At 39.6% G+C, this 27,823-nt stretch overlaps 1 pseudogene; it reads left to right on the top strand.

Annotated features, from left to right (window-relative positions):
• LOC146360926 (uncharacterized) lies at window positions 1–26,342 on the top strand (annotated as a pseudogene).
• Window positions 26,343–27,823: the final 1,481 nt, after the last annotated feature.

Below are 27,823 nucleotides of genomic sequence, written 5' to 3'. Positions count from 1 at the left end.
ATGTGTGTGAATGAGAGGGAGACAGATGGAAAGGTAAAGAAGAAGGTGGATGAGTTTAAATACCTGGGGAAAGCCACCCTAAGCAACGGACAGCACATGAGAGGTGGAAAAGAGGGTGAAGGCAGGGTGGACTGGGTGGGGACAGCAAGATAAAAAAGACAGGTTTAGAAGATGGGGGTGAGACTTGCTGTGAGCTTTGGTTTGGAGATGGTGGCACTAACAAAAAAACAGGAGGCACCTGGAGGTGGCAGAGTTGAAAAAGATTTTCATTTGGAGTGACCAGGATGGACAGAAATGAGTACATCAGAGGGACAGCTCAGGTTGGCCTAGCTGGAGACAACGTTCGAGTAACAAGATTGAGATGGTAACAGTTTCATGGATTCAGATTCACAGATTTCATAGGTACACTGCCAAAAGTATCAGCTCATTTGCCTTCACATGCACATGAACTTAAGTGACACCCCATTTTTAATCCATAGGGTTTAAAAGGATGACGTTCGCCCTTTGCACCTATAACAGCTCCCACTCTTCTAGGAAGGTTTAGAAGTTTTTATGGGAATTTTTTACCATTCTTCCAGAAGCAGATTTGTGACATCAGACACTGCTGTTGGACAAGAGGGCCTGGCTCGTACTCTCCTCTCTAATTTATCCCATAAGTGTTCTACTGGGTTGAGGTCAGGACTCTGTGCAGGCCAGTCAAGTTCTTCCACACCAAACCCACTCATCCACGTCTTTATGGACCTTGCTTTGTGCACTGGTGCACAGTCATATTGAAACAGGGAGGCGCCATTCCCAAACTGCTCCCACAAAGTTAAGGAGCATGAAATTGTTTCCAAAATACAGTGGTATGCTAAAGCATTAAGAGTTCCTTTCTCTGGAACTAAGGGGCTGAGCCCAGCTCCTGAGAAACAGTGCTTTATACCACTGCTTCTATGAACTATTAAGAAAATGCTTATCAAAATAGGACATTTAAAAGTGGCCAGAATGTCGATTATTTCAGTAGAAGGAGTGCAAATTGTTTTGATATTGTAAGGAAGGAGCCTTATTTTTTCTTTTTAAATCCATCGAAATTTCAATTTCAGATTTTCTAAAGTTGCCCTCGAACTACACTTTCTGGAGATTTAAAAAAGATGCTGTGAAAGTAAAATACTTGAATATCATCATTGTTATGATGTAGACAACATCCATATTTAAAGCTACATGCAATTAATGCTTAAATATGGAGCACTTCAAAAGTGAGCTCGAGAAAATGATATTCACAGGAATAAAAGCAGAGTTTAACTTTGGAATATGGATGGGCCACTTTGTGTCAAGGTGAAAACTGGCATTACAATAAAATAATAATAAACTAAGCTGGAAAGGTTTTTATTTTTTCCCTGCTGTCTCTGTTTTTATAAACTTAAAATGAAAATAGTTACATGTATTGTGTATCGCTGTTAGCAATTATGTATGTGTATTTAATATAAATTATATTTTTATCTGGTTTTGTAAGTTAGTTTTTCTTTTTTTGTAACTGTATGTCTGGTATTGGGCTAATGTATTGTTTAGAAAAGCCTGTCTTGTGTGCATTATTTACTTTGCATTTACAGGGAGTCTTATTGGGTATCTCTCATTTGTTTTCACTGTGTTTAGAGACAATATAGATCAAAATAAAATATGGTGAATTAAACTTTCTAAATTGAATCTTTATCAAAACAAAAACATTACAAAATGCAACAAAACAAATTAGTTATGGCTGATTAAAATATCAGAAAGATTAAAACAATGAATAATTTGCCAACATGAGCTATTAAAGATGCCGTGTGGAGGATTGACTGTTAGCAGTTATTTATCACTGAAACACATTTTCTGTATACTTAAAGTCTTGCATACTGAATGCGAACTCTAATATATGTGATATTTTTTTTTAATGTTATCCTTTCAGGTCCAATTCCTGTGACAGAACTGTAGTCGTCTGGACTACTGCAGTGGCCACAAAGTAGAAAAAAGTGCAGCTCTTTCCATAAACCCCATTTCAACAATGGGGTGAGCTCTCGCACCAGGACAACATTAACGGTGAAAATAGAGTATGAGGTTTTGCTCAGATACATTTGCTGCACGGGTCATTTCAATCCAGCAGGGTCAGCCTTCCTATTACCCTATTGTTGACTTCATGCTGAGATTGGCTGGGGTTTTCTGGTATGGGTTTAACCATTTAAAACAGTAATAAAAAATAGTCTGTCGTGAAGGCCTTCGCTTCTTATGTAAAATACTTTCTGGAAACTTACAACAGGCCTCAAGTTGGTCTCAAAAGTGTCAAAATAATAAAAGTGACTCACTAAAATGATCAAATATGATCATTTAATGTCGATCTTGAGGAGACACAAGACATAAAACAGACATTCATCCTAAATGGCATGTTGGGGACTTGAACTGATGTCTTTGTCCCACTGGCTGGCTTTAGGAAATGTGAAGGAAAGCCTTAAAATTTTGACTTCTAAATATATTTCCACAAGTTTCATGGCTTTTCCTACTGCAGGCATACTTAAAATAGATAAGAAATAGAATTTCCTGGTTTCCCCACTATAGAAACTTCTGACTTTTACAGTTGGTTCACAGTAAAAAAAAAAAACCCAAAAAAACAAACAAAGAAAAAAAACAACAACATCAAAATGACTAAAGAATTGGGTAATTTTACATTTATTTCTTACAATTTAAGCCCAAAGTGTTGTGCTAACAGACTTCTTTCTCCTACTACAGCATTCTTTATCATTTCCGAAAACCTGTGATGTTCTGTTGAAAACGCACTTCTTTTTTCTTATGTTAAAATATATAACAGGGTTTAAATTTGTAAATGTCTTTACACTGGCACAAAAGGGACCTAAGATCAAAGTGGTCCGTGTAAAATGAGTTTGACATCCCTGGTTTAATGTGTACATAAAAATGACAATATAAAAATATGAGAATAGGGACATGACGAAAGACTCATAATTGCACAAAAAAAACCACGATTTACATTATGATTATATGTATATGCATAACCATAATCAATAGTGATATATTGTGACACCCCTGGGTGAATGTTTGCATACATCCTTTAAATTGCATCCATTCTTTAAATTACTGCTTTACATTACTACTATAGTCAACTGTGGCACATTAGATGTGGCCACATTTGACTATTGTCACTGGAAGCAGGATTAACTCTGCTTGACTCGTTACCCACTGTTAATCTGGAGCATGTGTCGTTCACAAGGGCTCGTCCGTATGCCGTTTAACAAAGCCTCGAGCTTGTCAAGCTTAATCATCTGTTTTTCTCATACACCACTAGTTTTTGTGATTTCCCTCATAGATGTATATAACAGTATATGTTATATGATATTTAATAAAATCATAATATAGCGCTGCTTTTTCCTAGTTCATTGAAAGCTGAGTTTTGGTTTTTACTTGCAAATATGTGAATTTATAAGCTATGATGCATTACTGAAGATTAAAAAGAATATAAATTATTTAAAATGTGCTCAACTGTAGAAACTGGTTTTGTTACCTGCTAAAAATAACGCATTGGCTGCTTGGTTGGGGATCGACAGCTTTAATAAGAGTGTTGGTTCTTGTCTACCGGCTTTGTGTTAGCATGCTGTCTTCACAGATGATTGCAAACAGTCCATATCATGTTAGCAGAAGGGGATGGCTGTTTCTCTTCAGGGCACAATTTACACTTTACTTTCTGGTCCTTTAGCGCAATAAAAATAAAGTTAATGTTCAGAGCTATGCTCATCAAAATTTGTAGACTGCTCCACTACTTTCCTCTCCCCTCCATACAAACTGAAGCCAGAAAAAAAGGCACTTTTGAGTATCTTTATATATCCATCCATCATGCAGATAATTGGAGAACTTGCATAAAACTTAGATAAAGCTAACAACATTGTTTAATCAGTAAGATTCATGTAAATTCATGAATTTAGTTGAGCAATGGCTGGATTGTGTCACACCTAATCAGCTGTCAGCTCTACAAATCAGTGGGCAATGACAGATTTGTTCAGATTTAGTCACTTTACAGCATTTACGTGACTTTAAAGTGGAATTTTAATTTATTGGTATTGTCATTAGATAATGTAAAAAAAGAACACTTTTCCTGAAATCAACATAACCCACATTATGCGACTAAACACATCCAGCATACACAGAGGAAAAATTGATATCAATCACCTCACTGCGTGTTTGACATTTGGAGTTAAATTGTGTTTTTTTTTTTTTTTTTTTTAAAAAAAAACATTGAGGTGTTTCTGCCAACACAATTACATCTGCCTTCAAAACCAATTTACACATACAATATGTGCAAATACACGGTGTAAAGGCAGTTTTTTGTGTTTGTGCGTATGTGCTGGACCCTTTCTATGGCTGTGCATGCATGTAATTTCCACTGGATGTAGATACAATACAATGCATGTAATTATGCTCATTTAAATCACATGTTGATTGAGGGCATTGATGTGATCATCGGGTATGAGGTGCTGACAGGAAAATAATGCACTCATTTGCTAGTATCACATAGCTACTCATATATAATCTATAGTGAGCAGAGTGTCATCGATGCCTTCTAAAGGCATACTGCTGAGGTGGAACAGAGGAGAGGCTATGACTTGGCACACCGCCTCTGTGTCTCCTGCTGGGGCCCTGAGCTGTCTCAGTCGCCTGTCACGTCCCCTGTATGTGTGTGTAGCTGTGCAATTCTACAACCACAAAAAAACAAAAAAAAGGAGATCCAGCTGATGTGAGCACACGTGCATGATGAGCGTGCACGCACGCCTAAAGCAGAGCGGAATATGGCTCAGAGGAGAGAGTGAGCGGAGAGCTGTCACACAAAGGGAGGCAGTCAGGGCCGCTCGCCCTCCTCCTTCCTCCTGCAAAAAAAAAAAAGCACACTAGCTCTGAAACGGCCTGCCCACTTGTTTTCTGTCACCTCATTCATTCATTTCCCATCGGTCTAATTTGCAGCATGGGGTTTGGAAGACTGGGGCACAGTTGGATTCAGAAGGCAGTGTTTTAGTGTTCTGACAGACTTTTCAGTTCTTGGTGTTTAAACCAACTGCCAGTCACCAAATGCAAAAATGCATGATACTGCAGATCACTCGCAAACTGTCTTTTTTTTTTTTTGGGGGGGGAATTATCTCCCGACACAATTTCATATTTAGCAATCAACTAACATACTGTTTTACCTCTTAACACCAGATAACTGGCAACCCATTTTACGTTAAGGGTTGAGTGATAGATACAGTTTAAAACCACCTCCAAAGAGGTGAAAGGCAGATGGAAAAGCTTTTAACAGACAAACTGCAGTGCAAAAACATATGGAAAGGAGAGCTAAGTGAAAATTTGCATTTGGCTAAAATAAAACAATGGGTCACCAGTGACCTGGTGGACAGTAAGAGGGTAAAAAGACTAATGTGCAGCAGGAATCAAAAGCAATGCACTGAGAAAAATGTTAAAAACGCTTTTCATGTGTAGCACTCACTGCATTTTTTTCTCTCTCTAAATCACTCTGCGTGTTGTCATAATCAATGACATTAGCTTAATCAAACAGCCGTGTGCTGCAGATGTGACACTTCACGACTGCAGGATAAACTAGCTCTTTGGCTCTGAATTGCCACTGCATGCCAACTTCAAAAGATATCTGCTTTTTGAAGTGGCATGAAGGGTTGGTAAGCTGTTGCTAGTGCTGACAAGTAAAGGATTTGTGAGTTGCAATCTAAAGAGGAGCAGACATGAGAAGGAGGGTAACTTCTTGATTGCATGAGTGGCATTTTCTCCCAGTGGTCCTCTGACCCCGGTAAAATAGACCCTAAATAAAGAAGTGAGACATTTATATAGAAGTTCAGTCGGGTCCTCAGATTATAACTGACACTCCATGTGGGTGATGTCAAGAGATAAAAACTGCAAGCTGCCCTGTTGGTGATGAATAGAGGACCAGATCTGTAGAATCACACAATACTGCTCTGAGCTTTGCACTGAAATAAGCTTCATATCATTGTGTTGTGAACCAGATCTGAACCAGAAAATGTGCCTTTATCTGAGGAAAATCACCCTGGGTGCTGCCACAGAGTCGATGCAGTTCATCTTCCCTTTATTGTCAGTGGAGGATAGAATTGCTGCACCCAGGGGTGGGCTTGCACCTTAGGCATGCACATTATGTTTTTATCATCATTTTAAGGATAGATGTATAGATACTCAGCTGTCAGAGGAGGCAGAATAAGCCTTACCAAACATAACAGAATACATTAACTGCAATCCATTTCATATATGGCTGCTTTTCTGTACATCTGTTGCCTGGATAATGTGTCAGCTCCTTAGAGGTACTTTTTGCAAATCATTGTGTTTAACAGTAATTTCAAAGCCTTCCAAAACTAGCTATGAAGAAAATGTGAAGAAACAGCTGCTAAGTGGTTGTGTCCAAAACCTGTATGCATTCTGCTAAAGCGCGTCAAATTAACTCAAACTGAGCCAAGCTGTACTTGTACTTGTCGTACTACCAAGTTGTACAAAATGAGGCAGGTCGAGGTAACCTTTAGTTAGTCTGTTAAATACTGAAAGAGCACATTCTTATTGATTTGAACGCTTTCAAGTTTTGTGTAAATTAGACGTTACTGTAGTGAAGTCAAAATGTTACTGTGTTTTTATAAGGCATTGTAGATGCATGAACATTAAAAATGGGTAAGTTTAGCCTATTAGTATGTGGTTGCCAGGCAACTTGAGGATATTAGATGAGAACCTTCAGGGGCAGAAGACAAACCTGTGTGCCAGTTTTGTTGCTCCGCTCCTGCGTTGGAGGAGCTTGCAGGCAAATGTGACCTCTCTACAGGATGTGAGCCAATATTACAGTTTTAATATGGTTTCCTTTTACTAAATAATCCTCTTGTCATCATTATTTCCACATGTTTGTCTGACAGATCAAATGTGCTTTGTCAGCTGTAGATTTTTAAGCAATGTTTTCTATTTAGGTTGATGTTATGTCCTTTGAAGGTGACGCACACATTCAGATTGTGAAATCTCCGAAATTTGAATGCGGCATCTGCTCTTTCCTTTAACGTCAAAATTAGCTAAGCCATGTGAAATTACAGAGAAACACCCTTCAGCTTTACTGAAGAGGTGTTCTGTATTCTTGTGTGTTTGAACACCTCGCTGTAAATGAACATCCATTGCCGCATCATTAGCCAGTGGAGACAAGAGATGAACTCATAATTTCCATTGTCAGTTCTGAGAGAGGCTCCCAATTATTTAGAAACAATTGAAGAGGTGGTGGAGGCATCAGCCAGGACGCTGCAATATTTCTGGGGAACAGGAGTGCATTATTCCTCATTTGGAGCTGACAGCTCTACCAGTCGGGTAAAATTGCGACAAACAGATATTGTGATCCCAGAAAACTCTGCATTGAGACGTTTTGTTTGTAGCATAATGAGAGACTCACACAAACGCCCTGTTACATCTTGGACTTTTCGGGGTTTCATAATTATTTCATCTCAGGGAGTACTGTTTGAGCTGAAAAAAGGCCTTACTTTCCCCCTCATTAATCTAAATCCCAAATTCTTTAATTTATTATTCAGGAATGAAGTGAAGAGCTCTTACAGATTCAGTGTTTCAAGCTTATTAGCTTCCAAATTTGATGGCTTTTGAACCTCTGGGATCCTCAACATCGGTTCTACTTTTTTGTATCCCGTTCCCTAGATGCTGAAGGTGATTTCGAGGAGGCGATCAAGCAAAACACAATTTCTCAGTGATGTTGGTGTAACTGAAAATTCAGGTCATGCTATGTCTCCAAGTCCTTACTTCTTATTGGAGGGTTCAGCATTTCTATGGTGAGTGATTTTTTTCCCTCAGTGATATCCTCAAACGGGCATATGAAATGGGAAAATACACACCTGCCACCTCTTACATTGGCGTGTATACACTTACTTACTCAGATCTACACTGCCTGAGGTTGTAAAATACAGTGGAGACATGAGAAAGTACCTCAAAAAGCACTTCAGGGTACAGGTTATGAGAGGTTCATTTCCTACACTAGGAAAAAGCTCTTTTACAGCCTTTAAAAAAAAAAAGAAGCTCAGTGGCTGACCCAGTGCTGAGGTAGCATGCTGTGCTCACTGATTTATGTCAAATTTACAATGCTCTCTTAGCTATATGAACAAGAATAATCAGGTGTCTTCCTATTTTGATATGCAAATTCCCACACTGCCATCATGCATCTGTTTTGATCCTCAGGAAAATCCCAGAGCATTGTCCTCCTTTCATAGACATGGCTCTTAAGGTGGATTTATGGTCTCTCTGAACTCAAGCCAGGATGGTTTGTCTGCGACTTTTTTATGGGATCAGAACAATGCCACCTTGAAATGAAACTGAAAAAAAATATTGTAACTGAAATAAATGTACTGAAAAATCTTGTATTGAAAGTGAAATTAAAATTGATAGTGAAAAACAATTAATTGAAACTGTAATTTTTTTGTTTCACTTACAATATTTTTTTTTCAGTTTCATTTCAAGGTGGCATCGTTCTGATCACATAAAAGAGAAGCTGGGAATTGTACCTTTAACACCGGCTCTCTTTTTTGTCAGTTGTTACTGAGCTGTGTGGGGGACTTGAAGCATTTCGAGGGGTATTGGTAGATACCGGGTGCATGTAGGGAATGGTAATGCATCTCAGTTTAATAATGCCTATAAAGAGGCGGTTAGGGTCATGTTCAGTCTGTGAAATGAATATTCAGCTCTCAAAGACACACACACTCTAACGGTTCTAACAGTGAGGCTGGCCCAGATAGGAGAAAAATAACATAGACTGGAAGCTTTTTTCTTTCATGTTTACTTGTTTTCACCAATGAGCCCTGCACTTGTACTACCCTAAGCTCCAATAAATCTGGGCAATACATGTATTTCGGAGTGCACGGTGTGCACTCAATAATAAAATCATCCATTTTGCAGAAAATGATACAACCCTAGTGAGTTGAAAAAATGATAAAAAAATAATCAATTAAATTAATTAATGAAAGAATATCACCTTGCTTACAGTAAATGGGTACCACAGACCCAAGGATCACACAAGCGTGTGAAACGTTGGTCTTGCTTTTCGTTATAGGTCTTGTAAGTATTCTGTTGAGATTTACTATGAAAACATTTGATTGTGGTTGGATAAAATATTAGTGGTGTGCAATACTGCAAATGGTGTTATCGATCCAATACCAAGTAAATACAGGGCCGATACTGCCAATACCAATACCAATGCAGTGCAGTGTTTAATGATTTTTAAGATGAATCCTCATCATTTTGCAAATTCTGAACACATTTTGGAGACTTGGAAACGTGTCTGTCTCTAAAGCACTTTGCATCAACTTCCGTTGTTTAAATCAGGGGTCCCCCAACCCCCCGGCCATGGACCAGTACCAGTCCTGGCGTCATTTGGTACCGGGCCGCGAGAGTTGAGGCTCGGTTGTGAAATTTATGGTTTTCAGAGTTTTTATCTGTTTTTAGCGTTATTTTTTTAAAATTGTTTTTAGCGTTAACTTGGTTTCCCAGGGTATTTTCCCATGTGTTATGAATAAATCTTCTTGTTTTGGGTACTGCTACTGGTTTTATTTTGTTGTATTTATCCACAACACCTTAAAGGCTTGTCCGTGAAAATATTGTTGGACGTAAACTGCAAAAAAGGTTGGGGACTGCTGGTTTAAATGTGCGAAAGGCTATAAATAAAATAGACGTAATAGTCAATACAAAAAGGTTCAGACATTTTTCATGTGCATGTTTGAGGTGAATTTATTTTATTAAAGAAAACGAAAAGAAACATTACTTAACACAATTAAGTGGGCTACATACTGAAGTATCAATCCTGCCACACTAGTATAGATCCAATGCCAATACCAGCGTTGATATTGATACTTTCGTTATTTGGATTGATCCCCTCCAACGTCCAAGCAATTTTGTGATTTTAGTGGCATGAAATTTCAGACCTTCATGAGTGTAAGATATTATTGTAGCAGTGAGAGTACTTAGGAACAAGATGGTGTACTGTCAATAACTTGAACCCTTGTCCACTATAGTAAGCAGATCTGGTTTGAGTCAGTTAGGCTGTTGGGGGGGCATTTATGATATGTTATGGCATGGATTGGGTCCACTAATTCATTCTTATTATTTATGTCATGTTTATTTATTTAAAGGGGACAATGCAGTTTAACATAATTCCATTATGGAGCTTGAAACGAATGTGCTGCACATAGAGTTTATAGCTATTGCTAATTTCCAACCCTTGTCCCTTGTTGGGCTTTTGCATTCACGATACACAAGCAAAGTGACAACACTCAATTCAATTCTGAGAGTAAAGTTACTACAAACCAATATGTTCCAAGAATAATATGTTCCAAGAATAAACTTTTATCCTAAGATAATAGATTTCTAATCTCTCTTTTGGCATGAGAAGTTCTTGAACAAAAATGTCTTTCTTATGGCCTTTGCAGTCAACAGATCCTGGCCCGTTTTCTTACTTGTTCTGATTGCCATCACAAAAACTTCAAATAAGTTAATATCTTCTAAAAGAACAATGTTAAGTAACTCCAGTAACGTTATAGATGTCTGTTCTAGATTCTCTAGATATACTGTTACTATGCTATGACATAAGTATATAACCTTCATATAGGTTATACCATTAATTTGTAATCTGCCACCAAATATATATTGCCATTGTCTTTAATTACCAAGCCACTCTTCCATTTCCCTTTGTCTCTGCTGGCATGTATATTATTTTTAGGAGGCTACCCATTGTGCAGGTGTTGAAAGGGCTACGCATTGAGGGTCAAATGTGACTTCATGAATTCCCGTGTTGATACGAGTGACCTATTTCTTTGTCTAGTATGTGCTAGATTCAGGACAGAGGGAGGACACACTCTGTAGCTGATCCCTTGCAAAGTTCATTCAGAATTTTTAGAGCACCAGTATCTCTGGTGTACAGCTAGTATTTTGCATATAAATGCATCCTTATTAAATCCCATTAAGTCATGAACATCATTTGGAAGGCCATTCCGGAAAAATTACGAACATGACATTGTAGGGATTTCCAATGCAATTTGTTCTACATATGCAATATAGAAATCAATAGGCAATTTTGAGGTGTTCCTGGCATCTCATTAATAGATCTTGTGCATCCTGAAGCCAGTTTCGTTGCATTTTTATACATTTCCTCATCCTCAGTTAATGGAAACCTGATAATGAGAAAGATATAAAATATATGTTTTCCAGTAAATCTTAATTGGTAAAATTGTGCTCTTCTGCTGAAGAACAGAGGCCTTTTAATAACACAGAACATGAAAAAGCAGATGGGTATATTTCTCACCTTTTTATATCACTGAAAGCTTTCTCATAACCCTGTGCCTGCCTACACCTAACTTCAAACTCAATTTGCTTCCACAAGTTGCCTGCCACCTTGCCATTTGTGACCTGCTCCATCTGACTTAGTAAAAGATTTGTCATGTGCCTAATTTAGATATTCTATATTCTGGGTTTCCGGACCCACAGGGAAGGACATAATTGAATAGGCTGTGTCAAAGCCTCCCCCACTCCACAAAAACCTCCCAGGGACGTGCTAACGTTAATTATCTCCCATTGCAATATGGCCTAGTTTTATAATTACTGGTCCTGCCAAATATATTACAACATACTAAACCTCTCACCAGACAGTTATTAATTTAGTGTGTGTGATCCATAGACATGTGTTGTACAATTTGCCTACTTACCTTATTTACAGACAGGATAACAATATTTGTGCTCGAGGGGTTGACTGGGTTGTGCATTGCAATCACGCTTGGTGATTTAGAAATCTTAGACATGCTTTTCATTAGCTGTGCATAACTTATCAACATTAGTGCACTCATTTTAGCATCAAAGGGCTGTTGTGTGGAAGGCAACAGTCTACAGTCTTGCTAGCAGCTCTGTGAGGTTGCACTCATGCTTAGCAGTGCTTTGGTTTATGTGCTAAAATGCTAACGTGAGCTCAGTGTTGAACGTGCTGAGTGCATATGATTTAACAATATTGTACATATTAGTTTAGCATGCGCTAAGTGCTAATTAGTGTCATACACAAAATACACAATATACAGCTAAGAATTTAATTAAAGGATTAAATTAATAAACTATAGAGACAGAGCACATTTTGCTCCTACAGGGGGGAAGGGGGATCAGGCATCCCACTGATTTTTTTTTCTGCTATCAAAGACATGAAAAAAAATTATTCTGTGTTGTGGGATGCATTATCAACATAGTAAGGAATTTCTGAAAATAAAACAAAAAAGAAATGAGAATAAAAAAGTGGGTTAATTAATTTCACAGGCAATCTAAGGGTGTTTAATGTTACACATCCTGCAGGTATAGACAACCACATGAAAATTTGATAGGCACCACAAAATTGTGTGTATAAATATTTAATGGACTATACCTTACACAGTGGTTCAGTATCCTGCCATTTCCCAACTCTTGTACTTTGAGATGTTGTCCATTAATTCCACCACTCCACAGAATAAACCATATTTATACTTATAACCAGACTGAATTCAGTTAATTCCATCGCATTGCAGGTCAATTAGGTGCTTCACTGGGGTGGGTGCAATTATTATTATATTGGATGAAGCTAATGTTGTTCTCTTAAATAAAGTACTTTAGTCTACTATGTATTATTTTAATGTGCTTTAAGTATCTCAATGTTATTCTACTTTCTACTTCTGCTCCACTTCAATTTAATTATGAAACTTGTACTTTACATTGCATGTCATATATTTAGTTATTGGATAAGTTTGTAATACATTCCTTATTGCACTGTAATAGATAAAACTATCTAAAAGCAATTAAAGCAGTGAAAGTAATTAAAGTCATCTCCAGCTGCAACATAGAAAGTGAGTCAGTGAATCAATAACTATGATCCATTAATATCATGTATATGAGTCTTTTAGTTGAACTACTTTAAGGATATAATGATGCTAAAACATTTCTAATACAACTTTGGTAGTATTGCGATGATTACTGAAGAAAAAATACGTAATATCATCTGTATTAGGACAAAGGGCTGCACATCAGCCCACCTCCACTACCTCGTTTAAAAAGTGTAATGAAGAAAAGAAAAAAGAGTGAGAAACAAGAAAAAAAACACCCTGAACTTTCCACTGCTGACCAAAACTGCTTTAAAGACCAGTTTTTATGTAATGAAGTGCTATTTGGCATATAACATATGGGGTGAGAATTTTTAATTAAAAATTCAACAGTTGGATGAATTATTCTGTATCTCATCATCTTAGAGAGCCTGGGGTAAAACAGAAAGATGGTGTAATGCTGACCAGAAATGTTCTTCTTAAGCTTGCATTCCCAGGGTTGCAAGTCGTAAATAAGATTAATTATATATTCGGGAGCTTTTGGATAGAAATACCAACAAAAATGACCCTTTCAACAGAAGTGGGCTTTTGTGCCTGTTTTACTTTGGAAATAAAGTCACAGAGGGTCACCACTTAAGCATCCGTGTACGATAAGTGATCAGCCAAAAGTACATTACATTTTAAAACAGTGTTGTATTAAAACAGAAGCATAAAAATGCATTTTGCATTTATATATAAAAATATATTGCTTTTGCTGCTAGCTTGTATAGCTTCAGTCGTCCCCGGAGACAGAAAATTCTGGGTCATATTTACCTGCAGTCGGCGTTTTCTCACTCTAAGCCCATTAAAAAGGTATCTGACAGCGTGAAGACATCATAATAATGTGAATAATAACATGCATCATTATGCTGCTCCATGTTTACATGTTTAGCATAAGCTACACTTGTTGCGGTGGAAACTTTAGAATGAGATTTTAAATTATCTGCTGCATGCCTTCACTCGTGCTTTGATTCACTTCCTTTTTTTTTGGGCTCATTTTGTAATGGAAGAAAAGTGCACTGTATACCAAGGTCAGCGTCTTCTTTGCGCCAGAATTTACTGATCAAAATGGGAGAATGTCAAGTTTGACTGACTGAATTCTCACATTAAGCTTCATCGGCTTCATGTTACAGTAGATAAAATCCACAAAACTGGCACTGGTTCTTAAACTGCTGCCCCGTTACTGCGTGCATGCTGTGCTTTTATAGCTGGCCAAAGCCACCTGAGGACAGTTTTATGCCTTCAATTACTGAGTGCTATTCTAAAATTAAGGCTAGCAATTAAAAGACACACCACTTACCCAAATTATATCATTGACTAAAGGTTAACAGCCAGCCCAGCCAAATGTAGTTCAACAGAAAGCGAGTTGAGAAAAGCTGAACTCTATAAGCGCTTTCATATTTTTTTTCACAGCGCAGTCCCCCAGCATTCGCCTTACATCGTAAGGCCATAATATATCCAGTTAACCCTCTGCCCAGATTTTATTGCACATATCCCCCAAGCATTGATCTATATCAAGCAGAGCCTCCTCACCTCCATTAGCACAAACACTTGATGAATTAAAGAATATGGTCTTCGTTATGCCCTACTTTTAGAAAATTAGTGTGTATGCATGTGTTAAGGGGTGAAACTGAAACTAAAGCTTGTTCTTCAGTGTACTGGTTGGTCTTCACCTCTAAAAGGATATATTCATACATGTATGCAGAATCACGGTCGCAGTGGACAGTGTTGTTGGTTATGAGAGTCTTTGTGGTGTCCATTGGGGGGCAGGGATAGCTCAGTAGGTAAAGCGGTTGCCCCATGATCAGAAGGTCAGGGGTTCGAATCCCCTGAACGGCTACCCTGAGGTACCCTTGAGCAAGGTACCATCCCCACACGCTGCTCCCCGGGCGCTGCACTGGTGGCTGCCCACTGCTTCACTGAGTGAATGGGTTAAATGCAGAGAAGAATTTCCCCACGGGGATCAATAAAAAGTGTACATTACATTACATTACATTGTCAGTTTGCTTATAGCTTATAGTCCATGCACAGTTGCGAGTCTGTATGGAGAGCAAGCTCCAGATCAATGGCAGCTGTTTGATGTTGATGATGTATACAAAATGAGTGGTGCATGGGGCAAAGGATGAGTGACATATGTATGATGGGGTGGTGAATTAATTAGACAGTTATGCAAATAGACTATGGGATGTCTGTTATTGTGACCAATCATCATTTTCTATATTCCGCCACATGGAAAGCCCGGGGGTTTAAAACTGCAGTTAATCGTACGACCACTTGAGACCGGCTCAAGATTCCCATGTTCAAACCCCTGACTTACAGCAGTCTGGTAAACAAAATAATTTTGACTTTGCTCATCAAAATAATTCTTTATTGGGTGGATATTTTTATATCCCATTAATATGGAACACAAAACGCCAACACAGTCATGGCTATGGCTATGCCAGTCTTTTATACACTGTTTATGTGCATGATAGGATAAGACTTGTTCTGAATGGACAATGTCTGCATATTTAAAAAATAGTGAAATTATTTCTTAATGAATTATTCAACTTTTTTTTCAAATCTGTGAAGACACAGAAACAAATCATAGGCTCACACAAAGACACCTGACAGCTGTGTGACCATCTTTGTCAGGCATTGCTTTCCAGCAGAGCCTTGCTTCAGATTTACAGCCTGTGAGTGGACTGTAAATCTCAAAGCTGTTGTTGCAGCTCGAGTCAGATCTTGATTCTTGTCATTTCTTATTTCAAGTGAAACAGTCATCCGATCATTTGTACACTGTGAGTGCCTTTCAGTCTGCGTGTCACCACTGCGACAGCACACTGTATCGTTATCGGTGAAATACCTGTATTCTCCATTACTAAGATCTAAGATTTCTCTCTGGACTCTGAGTCGGAACTGAGCTATCTTTTTTGAGAAGAGAATTTGCTTTTCTTAGCAGCAAACAGGTCTTCTTTCAGCAAACTATCCCTCCCACACACCTCCCATGAATACTTTTGTTGAGAAAAGTGGTATAAACTGCTTTTCTATATTACCAGAAGACTAAAGCGGACAGGACTTCTCCTCTGGTCACTTTATCCATATTTGACAAAAATACTTTGGCTGTTCAACTTGCTTGAGACACTGAATTTCAAAATTTTGTGTATTCACATTCTGATCAATTCTAAATACTGTTTTACCAGACACTGTACATTTACTGACATCTCTCTCAATTTTTACTGTTTCATTGTTGTAAACAAGTGTATCATAAACAACTCTGCTCAGACAATTTATCTCACACAGTCGTCTTTTTTCTAAAAATGACTAATTGCTCATTTCTAGCTTCTCCCCGAGAAGCTGAGCGATAGAGAGACTTCCTCTAACTTTGTAAAGATATATATCAGGAGTCTTGCAGACATGGAAATCTCTGGTAAACCATTTGACAGACAGCTTGTCATTCGGAGGTGTTTACCTGCTGTCTGCCAAGACCCAAGTACAAGTTGGGACAGGCTCAAGCCCTGACCCAAAAATAATAATAAAATAGGGAGTCCAGAAGCCCATGAAGACTCTCTTCCCCATGAGAGTGGATGTATATGCATCATTTTTATTCTGCAGCACAGTGAGAACTTGTGCAAAGTGTCACTGGGGTGATGTGACACTCAAGACAGAGCTATGCACCACCGCAGACAACACTTTCCACCCACTCCACAATGAGCTGTCCTCAGTGAAGAGCACAGTTGAAAAGAACAAGTCAAGAGGTGTTACTCGGTGTCTTCTTGCAATAAATTCTCTATACAGGATGGTTTGTGCAAAGCATGAAAATAAACGCCATGCCCTTCCACTTTGGGTGACATGTGAATGTACCTGTCAGTACAGGTAATTGCTGGCTGAAATGTTCTCTATGTGTTCAGTTAGTACTTTTTTTTTCTCTTATCTTTTCTTTCTGTTAAAATAGCCTTTTCCATAATATGCCATACACTGTCTATATCTGTCCAAGTCTTAAAAGTAATGAATACCCAGGTTTTAACTGGTTAATGATCATGTTAGGCCTCAGTCTCATAGGCCCAGAGACCACTGGCCACTAGGGGGGAAGTGCGCATTGGTTGTGAATAGGGATGGGTATCGAAACCCAGTTCTTGTTGAGAACCATTGACTGTAGAAAAGATGGACGATGCGACACTGCCTCCTCCCATTGTGAAAAAATGAAGCCAAAATACCCCGCTTGTGGAGGCTGCCATCTTGCAAATTTGGAGCCAGAGTCTGCGCAGTAGTGACTTGAGGTGGAGCGACTGTGTAACGCTCCCGCCCACACACCCGCTGGACGTGACCGCAAACACGCCGCCCTACACTTTTTACATAGCCCGGCTGCTCGAGTTTTTTTGCTGGTTTACGACTGATGACTCGTTAAATTAAGGTAAATACAACCATGTCACTGTAATAAAAAAAGACACACAGCTTATCATCTTATAGTTCTAAAATCACTCTGTTGTTAATTCGTTAGTTAGATTAGCCGCTAGCATACGCACTGTGTTGGAGGCTTGTTGCTAGCTAGTTAGCATGCTATACACCTAATACTCTAATAGTCTGTGTTATTGTAGGATTCAGCACTTATGTTTTTTTTATCCATTTTTAGACAGCGATGAGATCATCTGCACACTCTACAGAAGCCCAGAGTTACTGTTAATATCAAAAATATAATGCTGTCCTTTGAGATTTTAACATAAGACTGTGAGTGTAATGGATCTAAAACTGTTTAAATCTTCAGAGCCCTTTACATCCTGGTAACATGGAAACTTTAAAAACATCAGCAGAACGTTTCAGTAGTGTAGTCTAATTTGTTCTTTTCATTTAATAATAAAGTCCATATTATATCAACAGCTACATTCACCCTGGAGAGAAACTAGTGAGGGAGACCATCAGGACCAAGCTGGGTTTCTGGGTCCAGAGGTTTGGAGAAACTTCTTCCCTTTCTTTCATCACAGCTGTCCTGTGCCAGAAGTTCTGTTGACCCACTGAAAGAGGCATCATTTAAGAAACACCAGGAACACTGAAGCTCATGGCCAGAGGTGGGTCGAGTATCCAAAAATTGTACTCAAGTAAGAGTAGCATTACTTTAAAATATTATTACTCAAGTAAAAGTGAAAAGTAGTCGTCAAAAAAGTTACTCAAGTAAGAGTAAAAAAAGTACTTGGCGAAAAGGCTACTCAAGTAGCGAGTAACTGTTTGAAATGTCCGATTTATTTTTTAAATAAATGTTATCAGACAAACAAAAATACATATACAAATTCTACTATTTTCAAAAGAAATATATGTAAAAACATCAACAAAATAAAGCACAACAATTCTAATTTCCAGATTTCAGTTTTTCACAACATAAAGCTTTTTTCACCAATACCTACAGTAAATAATATAACCCTAACCCTATCTGATAAGAAAACAATTCAATCAGATAGCTATTTATTGTGAATGAAATACAGTTACATTTTCAAGCACTTTTAAGCACCACATCTGAAATTCAAGCACTTTTCAAACCTTGAAAAGACGACATTAGAATTCAAGCATTTTCAAGGATTTTAAGCACCCATACGAACCCTGTCTAGCGTCATTAACCAGGCTAGCTGTTAGCTTATGGCTCGCGCTAGTTAACCAGCGAGCAGTTAAAAAGACAGCTGAAGCTGCACAAAACACCCACAAACTTGTCTCACTACAACGTAGCGCCGAAAATATGACTCACAGCTCGAGCGCTACACAGCTGCTGTAACATAAAACTGACATCCAGCTAACCACAGCTAAAAAGATATTAGAGAAAACTTACCGTTTTCCTCAGGTTACACGAGTTGAGTTGTTTCACGCTGAAAAGTTGGTTTGTTTTGGCTCTCACTGAAGACATCGACACTGAAGACATAGCTGTTCTTTTGTGCTGCTTTTAAGCGAAACACTCTTAGTATGTGAGGAAAATGCTGTTCATCCTCTTCAGCTCTAGCGTAGACTCTGCCATGTTTTCATGTTTCTTCTTTCCGTGTGTCCGCTACTTTGAAACACTTGGGCCGCTCTGCCCGCCACAGTTTGAAACTGGTCATGTGACTGCATGGCCACATCTGATTGGTAAAAAAGTTACCGGAAAGTCCGCTTTCGGCATGTTATCTAATGTGTTAAACTAATTATTTTTTTTAAAGTAACGAGTCGAATTTTGCAAATGTAGCGGAGCAAAAGTACCGTTTCTTCTTCATAAATGTACTCAAGTAAAAGTAAAAAATATTGTGCAAAAAAGGTACTTTAAAAGTACATTTTTTTCAAAAACTTACTCAAGTAAATGTAACGGAGTAAATGTAACTCGTTACTACCCACCTCTGCTCATGGCATTGATCAAGCAGGACTCATGATCTTCACCAGCAGCTCCCTCATAGGGAAATCTTCAGCACTCCTCCGTAGGCCCGCCCCAGGAGATGGATAAACCCAGCATTTCATGAACACTGTGATGGAGACCTTTGTTTGTGTAATGTTATAAATACTCGGATACTCCCCAGAGGCTCCAGACTTTTACATAAAGATATTATATTCAGTCCTGTAGAAAGTTATATATTTAAAAATATATGATCCTCTCTGGTTACTCTGGTATGAATAACTCTGAATCACTTTATGGTAATCAAAGGAGCTTGCAAAGAAAAGCGTCTGGACTTCTTTAAGTTACTTGAAGATGTTTCACCTCTCATCCGAGAAGCTTCTTCAGTTCTAAGGTCAAATGGTGGAGAGTCCCAGATATAAACCTAGTGGGAGTATCCCCCCACAGAGGGACAAAAGGACCCCCTGATGATCCTCTAATCGCCTGAGCCAAGGTGTGAAACTGGGTGTGGGTCCCAATCAGCCAGAGTTTCGGGTGTGTTCATTGTGAAACCTGGCCCCACCTTATCATGCGAATTCCTGAGGTCAGATGGCCCAGGATGTGAGTGGGCGTTAAGGCGTCTGGGAAGGGATCTCAAAACTGGATTATAGATGGCAGAGAGTTGGTGTCGTAAACCCCCGCCTCTGTTCAAAGATGGTCGCTCACAGTGGACATAGATGGCTTCTTTCACTCCTCTTTCAAACCCTCTGTCCAAAATGTGAACATTGGCATCCTCGAAAGAGTGTCCTTTATCCTTAAGATGCAGATGGACTGCTGAGTCTTGTCCTGTGGAGGTGGCTCTTCTGTGTTGTGCCATGCGCTTGTGAAGTGGCTGTTTGGTCTCTCCAATGTAGAGGTCTGGGCATTCCAAGTCCAGACGCTTTTCTTTGCAAGCTCCTTTGACTACGATGACCTGGATGACTGAGAACCTTCACAGACACTTTATGGTAAATAACCCACTATGTGCAAAAAACTGTGAAAGAATTCCAGATGACAAGTTTGTAGTTAAGCATACAAGTGATGACCTTGACCTTCATCAGGTTTTATTTAATTGTGTTAGAGAAAATCTCATGTGCTCTTCATGCAGCTGAGTACATCAAGTGTTTAAAACGGAAGCTGTGCAGGTCTGAGATCAGCAGCTTTGTGAAACACCAAACTGAGGTCCTTTGCTAAAACAATGTCGGACTCTGTAGTTTTCTCTGGTCCCCTCCCCAATCAGACCAGGAGTGACATGTTTAGCCGCATGTTCTCCTTAAATTGCTGGCTGTCTGAGTGGTGTCCCAGAAACGATGTGGGCTTCATAGATAATTGGCAAACCTTCTGGAGGAAACCTGGTCTTGTTAGGAGAGACGGCATCCATCCCACTTTGGATGGAGCAGCTCTCATTTCTAGAAATATGGACAAATTTATTAAACCCCCCAAAATATGACTATCCAGAGTTGGGACCAGGAAGCAGAGTTGCAGTCTTACACGCCTCTCTGCAGCTTCTCTCCTCCTGCTACCCCCCCAAAAACCCATCTCCATAGAGACTGTGTCAGCTTCCAAAAAGACTAAAAACAAACTAAAAACCAGCAACAAACAACTTAAACATAAACAATCAAAAAGAAAGAACAATACAGTATCCACATCTGAACCAAAGAGTAAAACAGTGAAATGTGGATTATTAAATATTAGGTCTCTCTCCTCCAAGTCTCTGTTAGTACATGACTTAATAATTGATCAACAAATTGATTTACTCTGCCTTACAGAAACCTGGTTGCAGCAGGATGATTATGTTAGTTTAAATGAATCAACACCCCCGAGTCATTCTAACTACCAGAAACCTCGAAGCACAGGCCGAGGGGGCGGTGTGGCAGCAATTTTTCACACCAGCCTATTAATTAATGAAAGACCAAGACAGACTTTTAATTCATTTGAAAGCCTGATGCTTAACATTGTCCACCCCAGCTGTGAAACTCAGAAACCAGTCTTACTTGTTATCATCTATCGTCCACCTGGGCCTTACACAGAGTTTCTGTCTGATTTCTCAGACTTTATATCTAATTTAGTTCTGAGCTCAAATAAAATAATTATTGTGGGTGATTTTAACATCCATGTAGATGCTAAAAATGACAGCCTCAACATGGCATTTAGTCTGTTATTAGACTCAATTGGCTTCTCTCAAAATGTAAAAGAACCCACCCACCACTTTAATCACACTCTAGATCTTGTTTTAACATATGGCATAGAAACTGAACATTTAACAGTGTTTCCTGAAAACCCTCTCCTGTCTGATCATTTCCTGATAACATTTACATTTACAATAATTGATTACACAGCAGTGGAGAGTAGATTTTATCAAAGTAGATGTCTTTCTGAAAGCGCTGTAACTAAGTTTAAGAATATAATCCACCCACTGTTATCATCTTCAATGCCCTGTACCAACACAGAGCAGAGCAGCTATCTGAACGCTACCCCAACAGAGGTCGATTATCTTGTTAATAATTTCACCTCCTCACTACGTACGACTCTGGATACTGTAGCTCCAGTGAAAACTAAGGTCTCTAATCAGAAGTACCTGACTCCGTGGTATAATTCTCAAACACGTACCCTAAAGCAGATGACTCGTAATCTGGAGAGGAAATGGCGTGTCACAAATTTAGAGGATCATCATTTAGCCTGGAGAAATAGTTTGCTGCTTTATAAGAAAGCCCTCCGCAAAGCCAGAACATCTTACTATTCATCACTGATTGAAGAAAATAAGAACAACCCCAGGTTTCTCTTCAGCACTGTAGCCAGGCTGACAAAGAGTCAGAGCTCTGTTGAGCCAACCATCCCTTTAACGTTAACTAGTAATGACTTCATGAACTTCTTCACAAATAAAATTTTTATCATTAGAGAAAAAATTACCAGTAATCATCCCACAGATGTAATATTATCTACAGCTACTCTTAGTACCATTGATGTTAAGTTAGACTCTTTTTCTCCAATTGATCTTTCTGAGTTAACTTCAATAATTACTTCCTCCAAACCATCAACGTGTCTTTTAGACCCCATTCCTACAAAACTGCTCAAAGAAGTCCTGCCATTGATTAATTCTTCGATCTTAAATATGATCAACCTATCTCTAATAATCGGCTATGTACCACAGGCCTTCAAGCTGGCTGTGGTTAAACCTTTACTCAAAAAGCCATCTCTAGACCCAGCAGTCTTAGCTAATTATAGGCCAATCTCCAACCTTCCTTTCATATCAAAAATCCTTGAAAGAGTAGTTGTCAAACAGCTAACAGATCATCTGCAGAGGAATGGTTTATTTGAAGAGTTTCAGTCAGGTTTCAGAGCTCATCACAGCACAGAAACAGCTTTAGTGAAGGTTACAAATGATCTTCTTATGGCCTCTGACAGTGGACTCATCTCTGTGCTTGTCCTGCTAGACCTCAGTGCAGCGTTCGATACTGTCGACCATAATATCCTATTAGAGCGATTAGAACATGCTGTAGGTATTACAGGTACTGCACTGCAGTGGTTTGTATCATATCTATCTAATAGACTCCAATTTGTGCATGTAAATGGAGAGTCCTCTTCACACACTGAGGTCAATTATGGAGTTCCACAGGGTTCAGTGCTAGGACCAATTCTGTTTACAATATACATGCTTCCCTTAGGCAGCATCATTAGAAGACATAGCATACATTTTCACTGCTATGCAGATGACACCCAGCTCTATCTGTCCATGAAGCCAGATAACACACACCAATTAGTTAAACTGCAGGAATGTCTTAAAGACATAAAGACCTGGATGGCCGCTAACTTTCTGCTTCTTAATTCAGATAAAACTGAGGTTATTGTACTCGGCCCTGAAAATCTTAGAAATATGGTATCTAACCAGATTCATACTCTGGATGGCATTACCTTGGCCTCCAGTAACGCTGTGAGGAACCTTGGAGTCATTTTTGACCAGGACATGTCCTTCAACGCACATATTAAACAAATATGTAAGACTGCTTTCTTCCATTTGCGCAACATCTCTAAAATTAGAAATATCCTGTCTCAGAGTGACGCTGAAAAACTAGTTCATGCATTTATTACTTCCAGGCTGGACTACTGTAATTCATTATTATTAGGATGTCCAAAAAACTCACTGAAAAGCCTTCAGCTAATCCAAAATGCTGCAGCAAGAGTACTGACAGGGACTAGAAGGAGAGAGCATATTTCTCCTGTTTTGGCTTCCCTTCATTGGCTTCCTGTTAAATCCAGAATTGAATTCAAAATCCTGCTCCTCACATACAAGGTCTTAAATAATCAGGCCCCATCTTATCTTAATGACCTTGTAGTACCATATCACCCTATTAGAGCACTTCGCTCTCGCTCTGCAGGCCTACTTGTTGTTCCTAGAGTATTTAAAAGTAGAATGGGAGGCAGAGCCTTCAGTTTTCAGGCCCCTCTTCTGTGGAACCAGCTTCCAGTTTGGATTCAGGAGACAGAAACTATCTCTACTTTTAAGATTAGGCTTAAAACTTTCCTTTTTGCTAAAGCATATAGTTAGGGCTGGACCAGGTGACCCTGAATCCTCCCTTAGTTATGCTGCAATAGACGTAGGCTGCCGGGGGATTCCCAAGATGCATTGAGTTTTTCCTTTCCAGTCACCTTTCTCACTCACTATGTATTAATAGACCTCTCTGCATTGAATCATATCTGTTATTAACCTCTGTCTCTCTTCCACAGCATGTCTTTATCCTGTCTTCCTTCTCTCACCCCAACCGGTCGCAGCAGATGGCCGCCCCTCCCTGAGCCTGGTTCTGCCGGAGGTTTCTTCCTGTTAAAAGGGAGTTTTTCCTTCCCACTGTCGCCAAAGTGCTTGCTCATAGGGGGTCATATGATTGTTGGGTTTTTCTCTGTATCTATGAAGCGCCTTGAGGCGACTTTTGTTGTGATTTGGCGCTATATAAATAAAATTGAATTGAATTGAATTGAATTGAACTGTTAATGCTGATATATAGTGACACAGTTACATGAGTGATTAATCCTTTTGTTTTTTTGTCTTTAACTTTATCAATAAAGCTGCAGCTTTCACTACAGCACATGTGGTACTTTAACCTTTGTACTGTTTTCATCAGTTCATTTTGCAGTTAACATGTGAACATGTTGGATAATCTGTCTGCTGTCACTGGGTGGTGCTGAGGTCTGAAACTGAGGGCAGCTCCTGTAATTACAAAGAGAACAGAACCACCAAACTCAGATATAAATTTTATCTCTCAAAATTGATATAAAGCTGATTCTTCTGTCCTCACACAATCAGGATCTGAAGTTCTTCTCTTACATTTTTTTCAGTATTACAGTACACTACAGTACTTTAATCCATAGTTCCTGATTAATGAGGAGCTACAAGGTACAAGCTTTTTTTAAAAAAAAAAGTTACTGTCTTTACAGATGTGGCAAGAGACTGAAAACATGCTGTTGTTTGCACATATTTAATATTCAGCTCTGCACAGGAGCTGCAGCAGGGTGCAGCCTGTTGCTTTTACAGTATAATACTTGTAATAAAAGTACAGTAACAGTAATTAGCGACTGAGTAGCCCGGGGCGTTTCTCTTGATTTCTTTAGCAAATTCATTCACCTGCACAGATTAGCTAAATGAACCCTGCCAGCCGAGTGCTCATTTTAGCTAGCTAGGTCTCAGGACCTAGCTAAGAACGGTAGTTACGGATTAGCTTACAAACACGTTTAACTTACCAAAAAAGTGCAGCGGGGCCTCGGGTCCTTCAGTCGGGTAGTCCAGTTTACTGAAGAACACCTCAGGCTGTCAGGTTAAAACACTCGGTCGTGTTTTCATAGCGTAAACGCTGGCCCTCCTCTCAGAGCCTACGCTCTATCTGCTATTCCCGAACAGAGATACGCAAGTTTCTCCATGACTGCAGCTGCCAGTCAAAGCTGTTATGATTACGTTTCACCCCAATTTAACATCACCGCGGTAGGAATTAGAATCAAACTTATGGGAGAGGAGACCCCTTGGACATCAATCAGCATGATGAGAACTATTAATAACAAAAGAAAGAATCTTTGGAAAAAATTTATCTAAGGAGAATTAATTTATTTTAGTCTGACCCCAGTCCCATCCGCTAACATGGAGGAGGCGGGGTTTATGACCTATACTGCAGCCAGACACCTGGGGGCGATAGAGACGTTTTGGCTTCATTTTTGGGGACCTGTCGCGTCGTCCATGTTTTCTACAGTCAAGCTGTGTCCCAAAATGTCGGCTGCATCCTCCGGAGGCTGCATTTGAAGGCCGATTACTCCGGAGCAACAATGAGCAACTGTTTACCGGTGCCAAAAAGTCAGCCACTGTGGGTTGGAGGTACAGCAACAATATACCGCTTTTAATCTGTTAGGCATAAGGGAGAGAGCTTAATCTGTCTTTTAGTCCGAAGTGTGTACATTTTGCTATGGATACTGTTCAGGAATTAAGAAGATTGATATGCTCTATTATTTTCTGTCTGTTAGGGCCATTCTTGAGAAGATGGGCCTGCAGGGTAAAGTCACCCCTTTGCAGGCGAAAAATGGGACAATCTAAAAAAAAAAATACAAAGTATGTACAGCTGTATTCAAATATGTTTGTTTTTTTTAGCAAGTTAGAAACTTATTCATGTAAACCTGTACTGTTGCTTTTTTTGTCAACTGCCACTTTTTATTTCCTCTGCCTTTAGGACTTCAAGTATCCAGGGTCAGGCGAGGGAGTGAGCGGGAAGCCCACCGCTGCTACATGGCCCTGGTTTGCCCTCATGGATGAGGTGTTAGGACAGAGGCCTTCTACCAAGCCTCCAGTGCTAATTGCTTCCATCCATGAGGGCACTCCAGGGCCCAGTTCAGCAGTGGGCAACCAAGTGTTGGATGAGGAAGAGCAGGAAGATGAGGGCCAGGTGGAGCAAAGAGGGGCAAAAAGAAAGAAGGACAGGGATGAGTTTTTGGATTTAATCAGAGAGGACATGAGATTACAGAGGGAAATGGAGGAAAGAAGAGCACAGGAGGCAAAAGATAGAATGGACAGACTGTTTGGTTTGCTTGAGAAACTTGTTGAAAAAAAAAAGGATTAAATTTCTGTAAATAAAAATGTAAATGCTTCACCTTTATTTGCATTGTTTTTCCTTTTAAAAAAAAAAAAAAAAAAGAAACTATGTACAACATAAATTTTATCAACACAATTAATTAAAATGTCTGAAAAAAGTAACAATAGAAAAAACAAGAAAAAACATGAATTCTTACGAATTATTATTACAGTCAGGATTAACCTGAGTGTCCCAGTAAGCACAAGTACTTTTAACCAGGTCTGATCTTTGGCTGAGCAGGAAGTCTCGGGCAGTGCTGCTGAATGTGCTGGACCAGGACCAGAGAGATGGAGGAGGTGCCACAAGCAAGACCTTGGTTTGTATTTCCAGCCAGTAAATGGAGCATCATACAGGGTGATCTCCATAAGGTCTAGGGATGCTCATTTCCACTGTCCACCGCATCATCTGTCACTTGTGTTTGTAGGGCTGATGTAACTGACGGCTGCCATGTCACTAAGATGTATTCAGAAAGATGCAAACAATCCTGTTAATAAAGATCTAACAAGTAATATCTAAAAAATGCTCTACTAACAGAATACTTGCCTATTCATGGTCTTGGGGTAGCTCCTCCAGGGCAGACACCTCAGCAGATAGCTGGTCACGCCAGGGAGCACCACTGACTGCCTCCAAACCCATCTCCCCCTCATCTTGCACATCATCCTCAGGTGCATCCTCCAGGTCCATAGCGTCACCAGCACCGAGGCAGATGTTGTGTAGGACAGCACATGCTGTTATGACCTGAAACAGATGTTTTGTTTTGTTTTTTTAAAAAGAAACAAATGAGGTGTTTATAAATGTACATACACTAAATTTCCCATTATATCATTATAATTATTTGAAAAAGAATGGCACTATATTGTAATGACTTGCATGTGGTACAAAGGTGTGGTGCACCTCCAGCGCTTGAAGGAAGATTGCCCAGAACCTCGTCTTCATCATTCCAAAAGCACGCTCTATAATAGCGCGTGCCCTGGAATGATGAGAGTTGAAGCGCTGGGCTCCCACACCTTGAACTGGCCTCTTGTACGGAGTGATGAGGAGAAGTGGATGCTGGAGACATGGGTACCCTCCATCTTCTAAGATGAAATGCCCTGGAGGAGGGTAAATGGCCTGCCGGTACAGTGGGCTGTTGCGTAGCACCCTGGAGTCATGCACTGACCCAGACCAGCCCACATATGTATCGATGAAGCGGCCCTGATGGTCACAAACTGCCTGCAGGAGTATGGATGGGAACAATTTCCTGTTTCTGTAGCACTGACCATCAGGGCCGCTGGGAGGCTTGATGCGGACATGGCAGCCGTCAATTGCACCAGCAGCCTTTAAAAAGGCTCTGTGTCTTGCCAGCTCTGCAAACCCATGAGACAGGACATCTAGGTCTTCAGGAGTCCGAGGGAGATGGATAACCTGATGGCAAATAGCCACCACCTCCTCTGTGACCCTGTGGACGATGCGGTGAACAGTGGAGCGAG

This window comes from Perissodus microlepis, chromosome 23 (genome assembly GCF_051167445.1).
Source record: "Perissodus microlepis isolate ML-2025 ecotype Zambia chromosome 23, ASM5116744v1, whole genome shotgun sequence".
NCBI lineage: Eukaryota > Metazoa > Chordata > Actinopteri > Cichliformes > Cichlidae > Perissodus > Perissodus microlepis.
Note: the sequence above shows the minus strand (reverse complement) of the source record. Positions and strands in the feature narration are given on the sequence as shown.